General features: G+C 36.6%; 1 protein-coding gene across 7 annotated transcripts in view; it reads right to left on the minus strand.

Annotated features, from left to right (window-relative positions):
- The window catches only part of usp54b (ubiquitin specific peptidase 54b), a 136,029-nt gene that overhangs the window by 115,784 nt on the left and 7,961 nt on the right, over positions 1–12,284 (minus strand). For 4 of the 7 annotated variants that reach the window (XM_053511506.1, XM_053511507.1, XM_053511508.1 and 1 more), the window contains exon 2: positions 1,352–1,530. The exons of the other annotated variants lie outside the window; for them this stretch is intronic. The gene's annotated coding sequence lies outside the window, so the exon portion shown is untranslated. The remainder of the gene's footprint in view (positions 1–1,351; positions 1,531–12,284) is intronic. 7 annotated transcript variants of the gene reach the window in all.

Consider the following 12,284-nt stretch of genomic DNA (forward strand, 5'->3'; position numbering starts at 1 on the left):
AGTATTTCATCACAATTAAATTTTCTTGACATGTAAAAGTGGTTTTGAAGAACAAGAAGAAGCATTTTTCTCCAAATTGGAAGTGCTTTGAAAAGGCTTCCTATCTTCATATAGAATCCAGCTTCTACGTTTTGATTGGTTATAGGAATTTAGTTATCTGTGATTGGACAGATGTGAAATAGGAACCCAATCAGTGCCCCCTCCTCAGCCAATAATCGAGTGTATGGAAGTGCAAAGAAGTGCAAAAAAGAATTTACCGATTTAAAAGGAAGGCTAAATTTCTTCCCTGCAAAATTGGCATGTCACCTAATGTTACCCCAAGCTCACCCCAAGTGGGACAAACGTGCAAAAAGAATATATTTACTTCTACAAGAGAGAAAGGATCAAGTGCTTACCTGGCTAATATTTACCTACTTAAATGAACTATCAAAAGGTTTCCACCACCCATCTTCTTTCCAATGAAAATCCATTCAGATCGGGCTGAATCAGGTCAGACTGTTCGTACTGAGGTGTTTACATGATGCATTTTTACGTTCAGCCGTTATTCTGATTATTAGTGGAATATTAGGGTCTATGTATAGTATACTCATCGCATGTTTAATTGGGAGGAAATGTACTGAGAGAGCACACTGGTATTTGGGTCAGTCCATTATTATCAGAAAAAACTGGACTGGGTATTGCAGAGAAGAAAAAAAATCTAATTTTCATACTATAGCACACTATTTATTGTCATGTTACAATTATGCAGTGATGACTACCTGCACATCAGACCATGGGCTGATTCTAACTGTAATCATTTGTATAATTAATTAATTTACCTATATTAAGCATAACAAAGTGTATTACTCATATTAAGCATAACATAATAAGTGTAACAATGAAACCACATTATTAAATTGAATCATTTTCTCTTGTAAGCAAATAAACACACAGTTCGCACATGGTGTGTCTCTTTCTTCTGCTTTTACAGAAAACTGCTTGTCCTAAATGTCAGCTGGGATTAGGGAGGAAAAGGTTAGACTGTGGATGAATGTATGGTGATTTCTCCACATGGTCTCTTGTTTTACACAGGCATCACACACATACACGCGAACACACATACAGACGCCGTACACACCGACTTCGGTCCCCATATGTGACCGTGTCAAATCTAGTATATTTCCGAACCAACTTAATGCCCGAGCTGTGCCCAATTCCATCAGACAGCGACAGAGTTCAAGCATACAAGCAGCAGCAGCAGTGTATAGTCTTTCAAATAGCAGCAATGCCTAGCCATAATCGAGAAGAAAAAAAAATACACATAATGCACTAAATGATTTAGCAAATAAAGAGATGACCTGCTTCCTACTACCTGGTATATGCTCTGTTGGCACATCAGCATGCGGACAGGCAGGTCACATCCGAGTGTGTTCAGTCAATGACGCGATCATTAGAGACACTTGTAGGTGCCGAGGGTGTGATGCTGCTCGACCTTATTACTGATTCACAGGTTCCTTCGCTGAACTTCTTCCGCACCTTGAGGCGCACACTCTACAAAATGAAAGTACATCAGTTCTTAAGCAAGTCACTTTCTCAGCAGTTCCTGAAACACACACAGTTTCTCATTCCTCTGCTCCACCTTGCTAGCGGTTCTCATCCCTCTACATGTCGACACAGTCCCTCTGTCCAATAACTCCGCTGCACCTGCCAAGTTCATCTCCTCTTCCTGTCCGGCACGCTGCCATCACCCCATGCTTTCCTTCCCCCGCACACCACTCCTACTTCTCTGGCCTCTTTTCTTACTGTCTGTGCGAGACCAGCTATTACTGTATTGCACAATGCTGAATTGAACCTTATCTACTGGCGTGATTTATTTTTAAACGATAAGAGACTATTATAAAACATGTCTATAATCAGGATTGTATTACTGTAAATGTTAAAAAAAAAATCCAGTCTGTGCTACTAGACAAAATAAATTTTGTTATTCAATGTATATTTCAAAAACCTAGTGCCAACTGTTTTTGTAATAAAGTATGTAATTTATCAGTTCTTTTCATTTTTTTGAAAAAAAAAAAAAGGGCGATTTCCATCTGTCCATGTATCTCCTTAGGCATAGACAAAAAGCAAAGAAGGCCAAGCTGAAAATCAAATTCAGCAATGCAGTTAAAGTTTAGAATGTAAAGAAAAAGCTTAATATACATATAAATGCATAAAACTGACAACTTAGTCGTTCAAAGATTCTCTCAGCATCAATCAGATAAAAAGGTATAAGTAATACTAACATTTGCCTTATTTTAAAGACTTAAAGGTTATTATTGAACTGGACAATAAAAAAAATTAAAATTGAATTGTAAAAAAAATCTATGAGTTCTTAGATTCAAAATTACAAGGAATTTAGAATCATTAAGAATAAAATGTGGTCTCAAACCTACAAAAAGTCAATGTAACAACTTTCTATCTTTTGTACCATATACCAATAGACTAGTGCATGCTCACTTTCCCTCGTCAAGAACTGAAGCTGCAGCACAAATAAGAAAATTCCCCATGATGCATTTTATGAAGGTGTGTTTACATGGGCCGTAATATTCCACTGATAATTTGAATGCTCGTCTAATTGGAAGAAAATGCATCATGTAAACACCTCAGTCAGAAAAGTCTGATCTGATCTTCCCCAGTCTGAATGAATTTTTGATCAGAATGAGAAATTTGCTATAAACCTTTGACAATCCATTTCATAGGTTAATAATATGCCCTGTGATGGATTGTTTTGATAAGCTTATGCAATGTCCCAACATTTATTTCCATCCCAAGTCACATTAACACATAATTTCCCTTCAGGATCTTATTTTGATAATGGGAGAGTAATATAGGATAAATCTGAACTCACATTTTTTTTCCAATGCTTCACAGTCCATTCTTTATGCTCCCTAGAAAATTGAAGCTTTTTTTCTAAATAGTCTCACTGTTAAGTGGTTTACTTAAGGCTACACAGCTGTTTAGTCCCAATCCCATAAACTCTACTGTTATTTAATACAACTTGATCTCACTAACCGTTTAAATTGATCTCCCACCATACTTATTCAGGGAGTTTTTCTGACCACATTTCTTCCTCAAAGATGATGGTACACCACTATCCGGCTAGGTTTTAATAATGCATTATTTCATAATTTCCAATTCTTAACCCAGGTTTAGTGGTTTAAACAATCTCCTTAGCTGTTTTCTTGCAAGACAAAAATTTGACCCTTCTGAAACAGAGTAACATCTTTGACATGGCCACAGGATATGTCTTCTGCTGTATAAGAAATGAGAAGCTACAAACTACCAGTTAGGGGTTAAATAGCTTGATGCTAAACTATTTACTTTCTCTAGGTGTTTATTGGGTTTGTTAATGTCTTGGGGGGCATTTGTGTGTCTTTACAAAAATCTCACTCACTCACTCATCGTCTAAATGGCATAATTCTGTATTCAGGGTCGCAGGGGTCCTGAAGCCTATCCCAGGAGACTTAGGACACAAAGCGGGGTACATCCTGGTGATGGTGCCCAGCCTTTACAAAAATCTGATGGTTTTTATTTTCATTTTCCAAAAAGAAGTATTATTTAGATAGCATTCTTTTATTCATAAAATTCATCCAATTTAACCAGCTTCAATATTTTATTTTATTTTATTTTTTTTGGTTAGCTCAATGTGTGGGTGGGCTCAAGGTACATACTGAATAATGAGTTTTTACTGCTTACCATTAGTTTTTTGGCCAGGGGGCAGTATTAAGATACAGTTTTACAGAAATGTGTAACACAAAAATAAAAATAGGGTTGCCCTTGTCAACGTACCCCATTAGTGTTTCTGTATGTAGACTGACACTCGTAACTGTGTCTCAATACTGACTGTTGTTATGTGTTAGAGTATGTTGCATTTTTTCCCCACAAGCTTTTGGCTCTCTGCATACATAATGATGTGCTGAATAACAAAGATCTTGCAAAACTGTAGCAATCAGATTCTCCTGCATAGTAATGCGAAGTGAATTTGGTTTATATTGTGTTACATTTTAACAGTTGATATAATTCAACAATGACACATAAAAATAATATGTATGTATGTATGTATGTATGTATGTATGTATGTATGTATAGATACAGTAGATAGATAGATCAAGCAAAGACAATTTAATACAGCTTGGGACAGCTTCACCAGGAGTGAACTGGGGCTGGTGTCAGTGCAGCAAGAGCCACAACGCACAGAAGTCTTCAAGAAATGAGCTCCAGGAAACTGTTGCACTCCTAGTACCAAGTCACTTCTGAACCAGTGATAGCATCAGAAGTGTCTTACCTGAACTAAGGAGAAAAATAATCTTACAATTGCTCAGTGGACAAAAGTCCTCTTTTCAGATTAAAGACAAGTTTGCATTTCTTTGGGAAATAACTCGTACAGTATAACCCTAACCCAAGGTCTAGAGGAAGAGTGGAGAGGCACAGAGTCCAAGTTACTTAAAGTCCAGTGTAAAGTTCCACAGTCTGTGATTTGGGGTGTCGTGTCATCTGCTAGTGTTGGTCCACAGTGTTTTATCAAGCCCAAAATCAATAGCCATCTACCAGAAGATTTTACAGCATGCCATGTTTCCATCTGCTGACAAGCTTTATGGAGATGCCAATTTCCTTTTCCAGCAGGACTTAGCATCTGACCACAGTGCCAAATTCCACCACTAACTGTTTTGCTGACCACGATATTACTGTGCTTGATTTGCCAGCCAACTCGCCTGAGGAAGAGGAATACCCGAAGCACTGGACACAACAATACAGACGAGCTGCAGACTGCTATCATAGCAACCTGTGCTGCTTTCCATTCCACAGTGTACTCTAAAGTGGACTCAGTGCCCCCTGTGCAGTGAATTTAGGCTAAGGGAACTTCCCTGGACAAATTTCCTCTATTCGGTACACAATGCGACCAATACAAACATCACTCCCTTCCTGTTACCTTTACAATGTAAACACCATTCATAAGTGCCTGCGCACTTAAATTTTACACTTCTGAAATAAAATATTGATTACATATTAAGACAAAAACAAATTCTACTGTATATGTATATAAATTTGTGGTTCCCTTTGAACTTACGAGTTTCCCTATAATTCGGAATCCTACTTAAGATGGCAGAATACCCTGTGGAGTCCACTTCGCAGGGAACTACTATCTGATCGGAACACAGCACTGGTCTTCAATAACACCTCAGCAGTGCCACAGGCTGATCGCCTCTATTCCATGCCGCATTGATGCAGTAATTTGTGCAGAAGGAGCCCTGACCAAGTATTAAGTGCATAAGCGAACAAACTTGGACATTTCTGAATGGTTTTAAAGTGCTGCTCTTGTCACCGTAGCCTATTAGTGTTATGTATATGCAGAATATGTCTCACTGCTGACATGTTATTATGCAGCATTTTTTTTTTCACAGGCTTTTGGTAGACCATATAAATAATTATGTGCTGAATAACAAAGGTCTTGTAAAACTGTGACAATCAGTTTCTCCTGCATAATCATTTAAAGTGAGTTGTTTTATATTGTGTAACATTCCAACAGGTGATATGATTCAAAAATTCTGTCACATCAAATAATATTGACAAAAAATTTTTAAAGTAATATTATAAATCATTCTTATATATAGATCATGTATTAAGTGCATAAATAAACATACTTTTTAAAGTCAGACATTTCTGTATTGTAAATCCTTTCTTGATTGATCTATTAATATTCTAATATTGTGAGATACTGAATTTATTTCAGCAGCTATAAGCAATAATAATTGAAATGAAAGCAAAAAAAGCCTAAAATATTTAACTTCATGCATAATTAATGTGTGTATGTGTGTGTGTCATTTTTTTACAGTTGTTTTATTTTTGCAGTTGATACAAAAGTTTTAAAAAAATTATTAAAAGAAAATCATGTATTACAATATCCTATTTTTTTTTTAATGCACTGTATAGTAGCTCATATCAAATTAAACAAAAAAGTAGAAATGTGAGTCATTTAGTACTGATCATCTCAAAAATGAATTTGTGTTACACATTTTAGGACAGCGTTTTAAACATTAACATGCAGCCCTGCTGTAATTTCAGACAAAGTTTATGGATCTGGTTGTTTTGGTTTGCTATATATAGTGTTTGACGCAGAGATAAATTTAGATTGGCAGCAGTAAATTGACATGCACACAGGAACGGTCAGCTTATCTGAAGGCAGATGTTTGTTCAGCTGATTTAACATGACTCCACTGGTAGCTGTCTGTCTATCACAGTCATGTTTCTTGCGGCACTCTACGAGTATTAGCAGTCATTATTAGTTAGTACTCTCCTTTTTTCTAAATATCAAAATCAATGGTATTCTGCTTGGCAAAAGTTTCCCCACATTCTTCATGAAATAAATATACCCTTTAAGAAAATAGTTCACATTTTGAAAGTTTTTTAAGTTAAATTGTCTTACGTTATTGTTGTTTTTTTTCTAAAAATAAATCTAACAAAGTGAGATCACTTTAATTGAGACTTACGGTAACAAGTCATAAGATTAATCTATAACGCAAACCGAGTCCTAATGCAACTTACAGTAGAGTAAAGGCTTTCCAAACATTTTTTCCAAAAAATTCTCATTAAAAACCTTGATATAATATGCTTAATATATTACAATCATGGAAAATTGGATGAAAAAAAAAGAGGTAATGTGGGGCATTATCCAAGCCAACAACGATAAAAAACAGGTCTAATTACACAAATATACACAGTGTTTTTAAAGCTTTTCCAGCTTTATTTATCTTTCCACATGCCCACTCTGACACAATATTACTAAAATTCAATATTTTCTCTCTATCCAGTCAATACTTTCTATTTTCATGAGTTCACTTTATACACACGCAAATATCAATACACAAGTGCTGAAGGGGAAAAAAACAAATGGGCGTGGGGAATGTGTTCCTTGCATAACGCCAATCGTTTCTTTGCACATCTGGCTCTTTTCAGAATACAGAGAGTTGCTGAACTGAAATGAAAGCCATGCATGTGTGTGTGTGTGTGTGTGTTTGTGTCTAATGTCACACATTCTACAGCACTGACAGGCCTAAGAGAAGTCCTAGCGGCGGGCTGGACGGCAAAAGCTGAACATTAAGATGCTTCCTGTAGCACCGGGTGACTACAAAATGGCTTGCTTAATGAATTAGTCCATCCTGGACAAATACACTACCAGTCAAAAGTTTGGACTAACCTTCTAATTTAATCATCACCAATTGTGATAATACTGTATCTGGTGGTCCCTGGTGATTCCCACCCCTACTGTGTACTATATAAAAACATGTGGAATTTATTATACGTTTCTGCAATAAGAAAATCTGTTATCTTCACAGGGTTTTAATAACACTGACTATGATCCAACATTAAAGCAAATACACGCCAAAGTAATCTTTTCATAGTACAAATATTACTGTGGAATTATGATTAACCACAATCACCTCAAATATTTCTGCTCAGCCCAAATGACTACGCTCAGGTGACTGTGTAATCATCGTGACAGGCCTGGTGCTTAATTATCTCAGTACCCTTGGGGTCAGAAATCTTTGTAGCTGAGGAACATTGTTGTTCCTTTTACATGTTAATCAATCAGAAACCCTGCAGGTTACCTAGAGCTCCAGAGAACAAAAAGTGACGCTCTGCATGGAGCTGATTTAATGCTGAGATCTGGCACTGGCTGCCATTTTAACCTGTCTTCACCTGGAGGGCCTTCATCTCCATCTGGAGTGTGAAGCTAATGCTGACAGCAGAGGCCACACAGGTTACCATGTCAACCTTATAACAGTTACTTATTACAGTGCAATCTAAGCAGAATGTTGCTGCAACTCCAACAGATGCTGCTGTAGACACATACTGTACTGTATATATATTTAGAGATCCATTGAGAACATTTTGTCCACGTATGAGTACATGCAGATCAATTTGCAAAACCAATTTTGATATCGAAAAGACCTTCTAATGAGTGTTATCTTAGCTGTTTACAAACAAGCTACTGTAAGAAGAAAAGCTTTGATCTTTATCTTTTGATTTTATTCTTTTTTTGGCAACTTTATCATTCAACCAGTTGCCCATAAGTGGAATTTCTTTATGTATTGTGCTTTTTTTGTTAGTTTGATTTGAGAAAGACTTTGTTCATTATGCCATTTCATGGATCAACGCTCAAATAGGATTGGTCTAAAAGTGTGCATTATTTTCGAATAACAGCACAACTCAAAAAGTAGCTCCAGCTGTAACATGAACAATATGTTATTATTAATGTGCTCACTGCAATGTTGTAAAGAAGAAAGAGAGAGGGAGAAATCTGATCAAGCAAAAATAAAACCAAGAGAGAGAGATAGAAACAAAGTAAGGCGCCAATTTTTATTTATTTATTCATTTTATCACAGCTATATCCTAGATGAGGACTTGTCTCTAAGACATTCCGCAAAAGTAAATATAACTGTACACAGAGCTGGGCGATTTACTTGATTTAACTTCAGTTTTTTCATAGTTTATTTAATTAACTGAATTCATGAGTCAAGTTTTTCTATTCACAATCAAATTACGGCTCTACAGCCAATTAGGGTCCTCTGTGAGCTCGGGCAAGCCGAACGTGTGTAAGCAGTTCGAAAAGATGGGTTGGGGTGGCGTCACATGGTTTGGAAGAAACACGTGATAGTCTTAGGCCCTTCTGGCTGAATGGTCATAGTAGCCTTATTGTGGGAACCCCCTAGTGATCTTCCACTAATACTCGTGTTTTGAGAAAGTATTGCCTCTTTTTCTTTTGAGTTTACAAGCAATACCACCAACCAAATAATGATCAAGCTGGATGATGTTTATGCTATCGCATCTGGTATGATTTAATGTTAAACTATTATTTAGTGAAATTAAAACACTGTTTATGCAGAATATCAGCATATTCTCTGACCACTCTGATATCTGTGCTGTCTAATGGGTGACTGAGAAGGTTTTTAGCCGATGAGTGTCTATGATAAAACCTGTGTGAATTAAACAATTTGATTGGAAAAAAATGACCTAATTTAACCTTTGAGGTAACAGTGATTTAACACTACAAATATCACTACCAAATGCTAACTGAATACCATGAAATGGTTAATAATGCTAATAAAATCATAATGACAGCCTCGGCCCATTAACACCTGGATGCACATGTAAATTAGCAGATGTAACACAAATACATCATGTATATTGGATATTCATTGTGTTAAATGTACCGAACAATTATTTCAGGATGATGCTAACCTAAGATAAAATGGTCGTTACACAAGCAACAGTGATCACAAAGCAGGGGCTTATCTTTGACTAGGATTAGCCTCGTCTCCCCACTGGATGGCTAATAACCATAAATCTCTCTTATTTTTGCTAGGGTTGGGTACTGAAAACTGGTGCCAATACGGCTGTTTATACAGTTTATTAGATTAGATTAAAAACTTTTAAAGCACAAATCATCAGGAAATGAGAGACCATCCGAGATGCGCGTAAATGCAGCAACTAACGTTACGCTTGCTCTGACGGCAGCAGGTGGTCTACTGCTATCTTAGCTTGCTAAATTAAACAACTTTCATTAAAATGTCTAAAACTAAACGATCGAAAGTGTGGCTATATTTCACAAGAAAGGATTCAGACACCGCGACGTGCAGCAAATGTTTTACAGCAGTTGCGTGTAAAGGAGGAAACATGTCAAATCTAATGAAACATTTGAAGGCACACGGAATAAACTTAAAAGCGGAGAGATGCACCGTGTTCAACAGCTTCAGACAACAGCTGGCACTATCGGTGTGGATGACCCAAGCCCCAGTCATACCAACCGTAGCAAACAGGAGTCCGATGATGATTATGATGACGACAGCAGCTCTGCTTTGCTTTGATTTCCTTAACTCACCTTAACTAATTACTAATTTGAATAAATCAGCATGGTGTAAGTAGGTCAATAGAGATACCAGTAGACGTATCGATGTATTCCTACTAACATTGCTTTAGCTTTGAAGGTATACACTTGTTCTGTATAATCTGGCTGAATATGAAGACCGAGAGTATGAAAAGAGCCGTGGGGTCTGTGCTTGGCACTCAAGCTACACAGTGTTACTTTATACCCTGCTTCCTGTGGTGAGCCACAAAGCCTCACTGCACACTGCCAAGATGTGCAGGGATGCTGCTTCTGGTGTAAAAATATGATAGTGAGATATATACAGTATATATATATATATATATAGTATCCACCATGCACTCAGATGTACAAGAGAGGTGACTGGGTCTTTGAGGCTGGATCTAACCGAAAAGGGAACAGATTCTACAGTACATGACATGCTCTCTAAGTGCTGTTCTTTTCTCTCTCCATTCACCTTGATTGCTTTACCCCATTCTTTGTGTGGTTCATCACCTCTCTCTGCTTGGGAAAAAAAAACAGCTTAGAGCAGCATGAATTCCCTGTTCGTACAGGGTGGTTTGTGGTCCAGTGATAGTTGACTGGTCAATAAGCACGTCCATGCTTGTGAACAGATCTCTGAACACGCTTTAATGGCCACTTCGATCTTCCATTTACGGTATGATACCCATAAGATGTCTGAAGTAACTCCTGCACGGTACCCGGGTTATTTCTCTAACTTAATCTGTTGTCAAAGTTATGCGAAATATGACATATGACTCTCAAAAATATCAAAGTATTATAGACAAAATATTGTTTCCTCTAAATAAACATATTATATGTCATCATGCTTTGGGTCAAAGATGCTGAGAGGCAATCCCAAAAACAGCTGATCCCCCTTATTCCTGGGACTGAGAACAGGAAGGACAAGAAACATTCTGAAATGTTTTTCCTGTAGCCCTTAAAGCTCAGAGCATTTTAACCATGATCTGTTTTTTAGTTTTTATAATAAACATATAGAGAGCAGGATTGTGCAATGGGCACAAAAATTGGGGGAAAATTAGAAACCGGGTCACAAAGGCAAAGAAATAGCACAAATACACAATCATGAGTTTCAATGGTTGTTTTAGGTTGTTTCTCTGACCCCAAAAAAAGGTTATAATATGCTCATTTTATGAGTTCTACATCTTTGCAACTTTATTTAAGTATTCAGATAAAGGTAAAATTTCCCCTTTATAAAAGTAATGATAACTTTTGTTCAATCCCAAATGCACAGTTTAAAGTCTGAAGCCTCTGAAAGGCTTCTATATAAGCACATATTTTTTTAATCATCATTGACCTATGCATTTAAATTATGCTTTTTTTATTTTGCTTTGTATGTGTTTTGTATTTCTGCATTTAAAATAAACACTGTTCCAAACATTCAACCTTTTAAGGAGTCTGTAGTCTCTATTGTCTAAAGTCTCTATGGTCCAAAGTTGATAAATTCTTTAAAAATATTTTCCAGAAAATAGAGAAAGTATTCTTCTTTAAAAAAATTTGGCCAGTTGGTGCAATACGGCCCTCCGTTGGGTTGGAGAGTAGAGCAGAAGACTGGCAAGAATATATACAGTACTGTATATATGCTTTATATGAGACATGATATTTTAACTGTCAACATGGGTTGCAGTTATTTCATTGATTACTAGTATTTATTTATTAATTGCAAGAAATATAGCTGTTTCAAACAAATCATTTAATAAATGTCAGAATCCAATCAATAGCTGAACTATGAACTTGTGTCTGTGCTTATAGTATAACATATCCGATGCTGACGCGAATTCCTGTGCTGCAGACAATAACATCAATCCATGCTGCCTTTAGTCTTATGCTTCTAGATAGATATTTAATTTGAAACATCACTTCAGGAAATAAAGTGAGATTTTATTCTGATATAAAAAGTAAGCGACTCTATAGTATTAAATGCAAAGTAGAATTGAGTGGTGCATTTTTATGGATGCAGTACACACATCATATAACTCGATTTTAAAGAGGACCTATTATGCAAAATTCATTTTTCTTTTTTTTTTTTTTACATTCAGATGGGTCTCCAAACAAAAAGCATGATAAACAAAACATTCCTTACGACATTTGTTTTAGCTTGGGCCTAAAGCATAGTATATAGCATATACTGACTAGATGTCGCCTCTGACGTTGCTGTCCATAGGAACGATGCGTCAGTGCGGCCGCCATCTTGGGTCGGAGGAAGCCGCGTCTCCTTTACTCTGCATTAGTTACCATTGGCAGAGAACTATTAACGATTAAAATCACCTTAATTTGCATAATTTTCAACCGGTTTTTAAGCCGTTTGGTTTATTATAAATGTCAGACATATATTTATGATAGAACATAGATTAATTAATTA

This window comes from Clarias gariepinus, chromosome 14, assembly GCF_024256425.1.
Source record: "Clarias gariepinus isolate MV-2021 ecotype Netherlands chromosome 14, CGAR_prim_01v2, whole genome shotgun sequence".
Lineage (NCBI taxonomy): Eukaryota > Metazoa > Chordata > Actinopteri > Siluriformes > Clariidae > Clarias > Clarias gariepinus.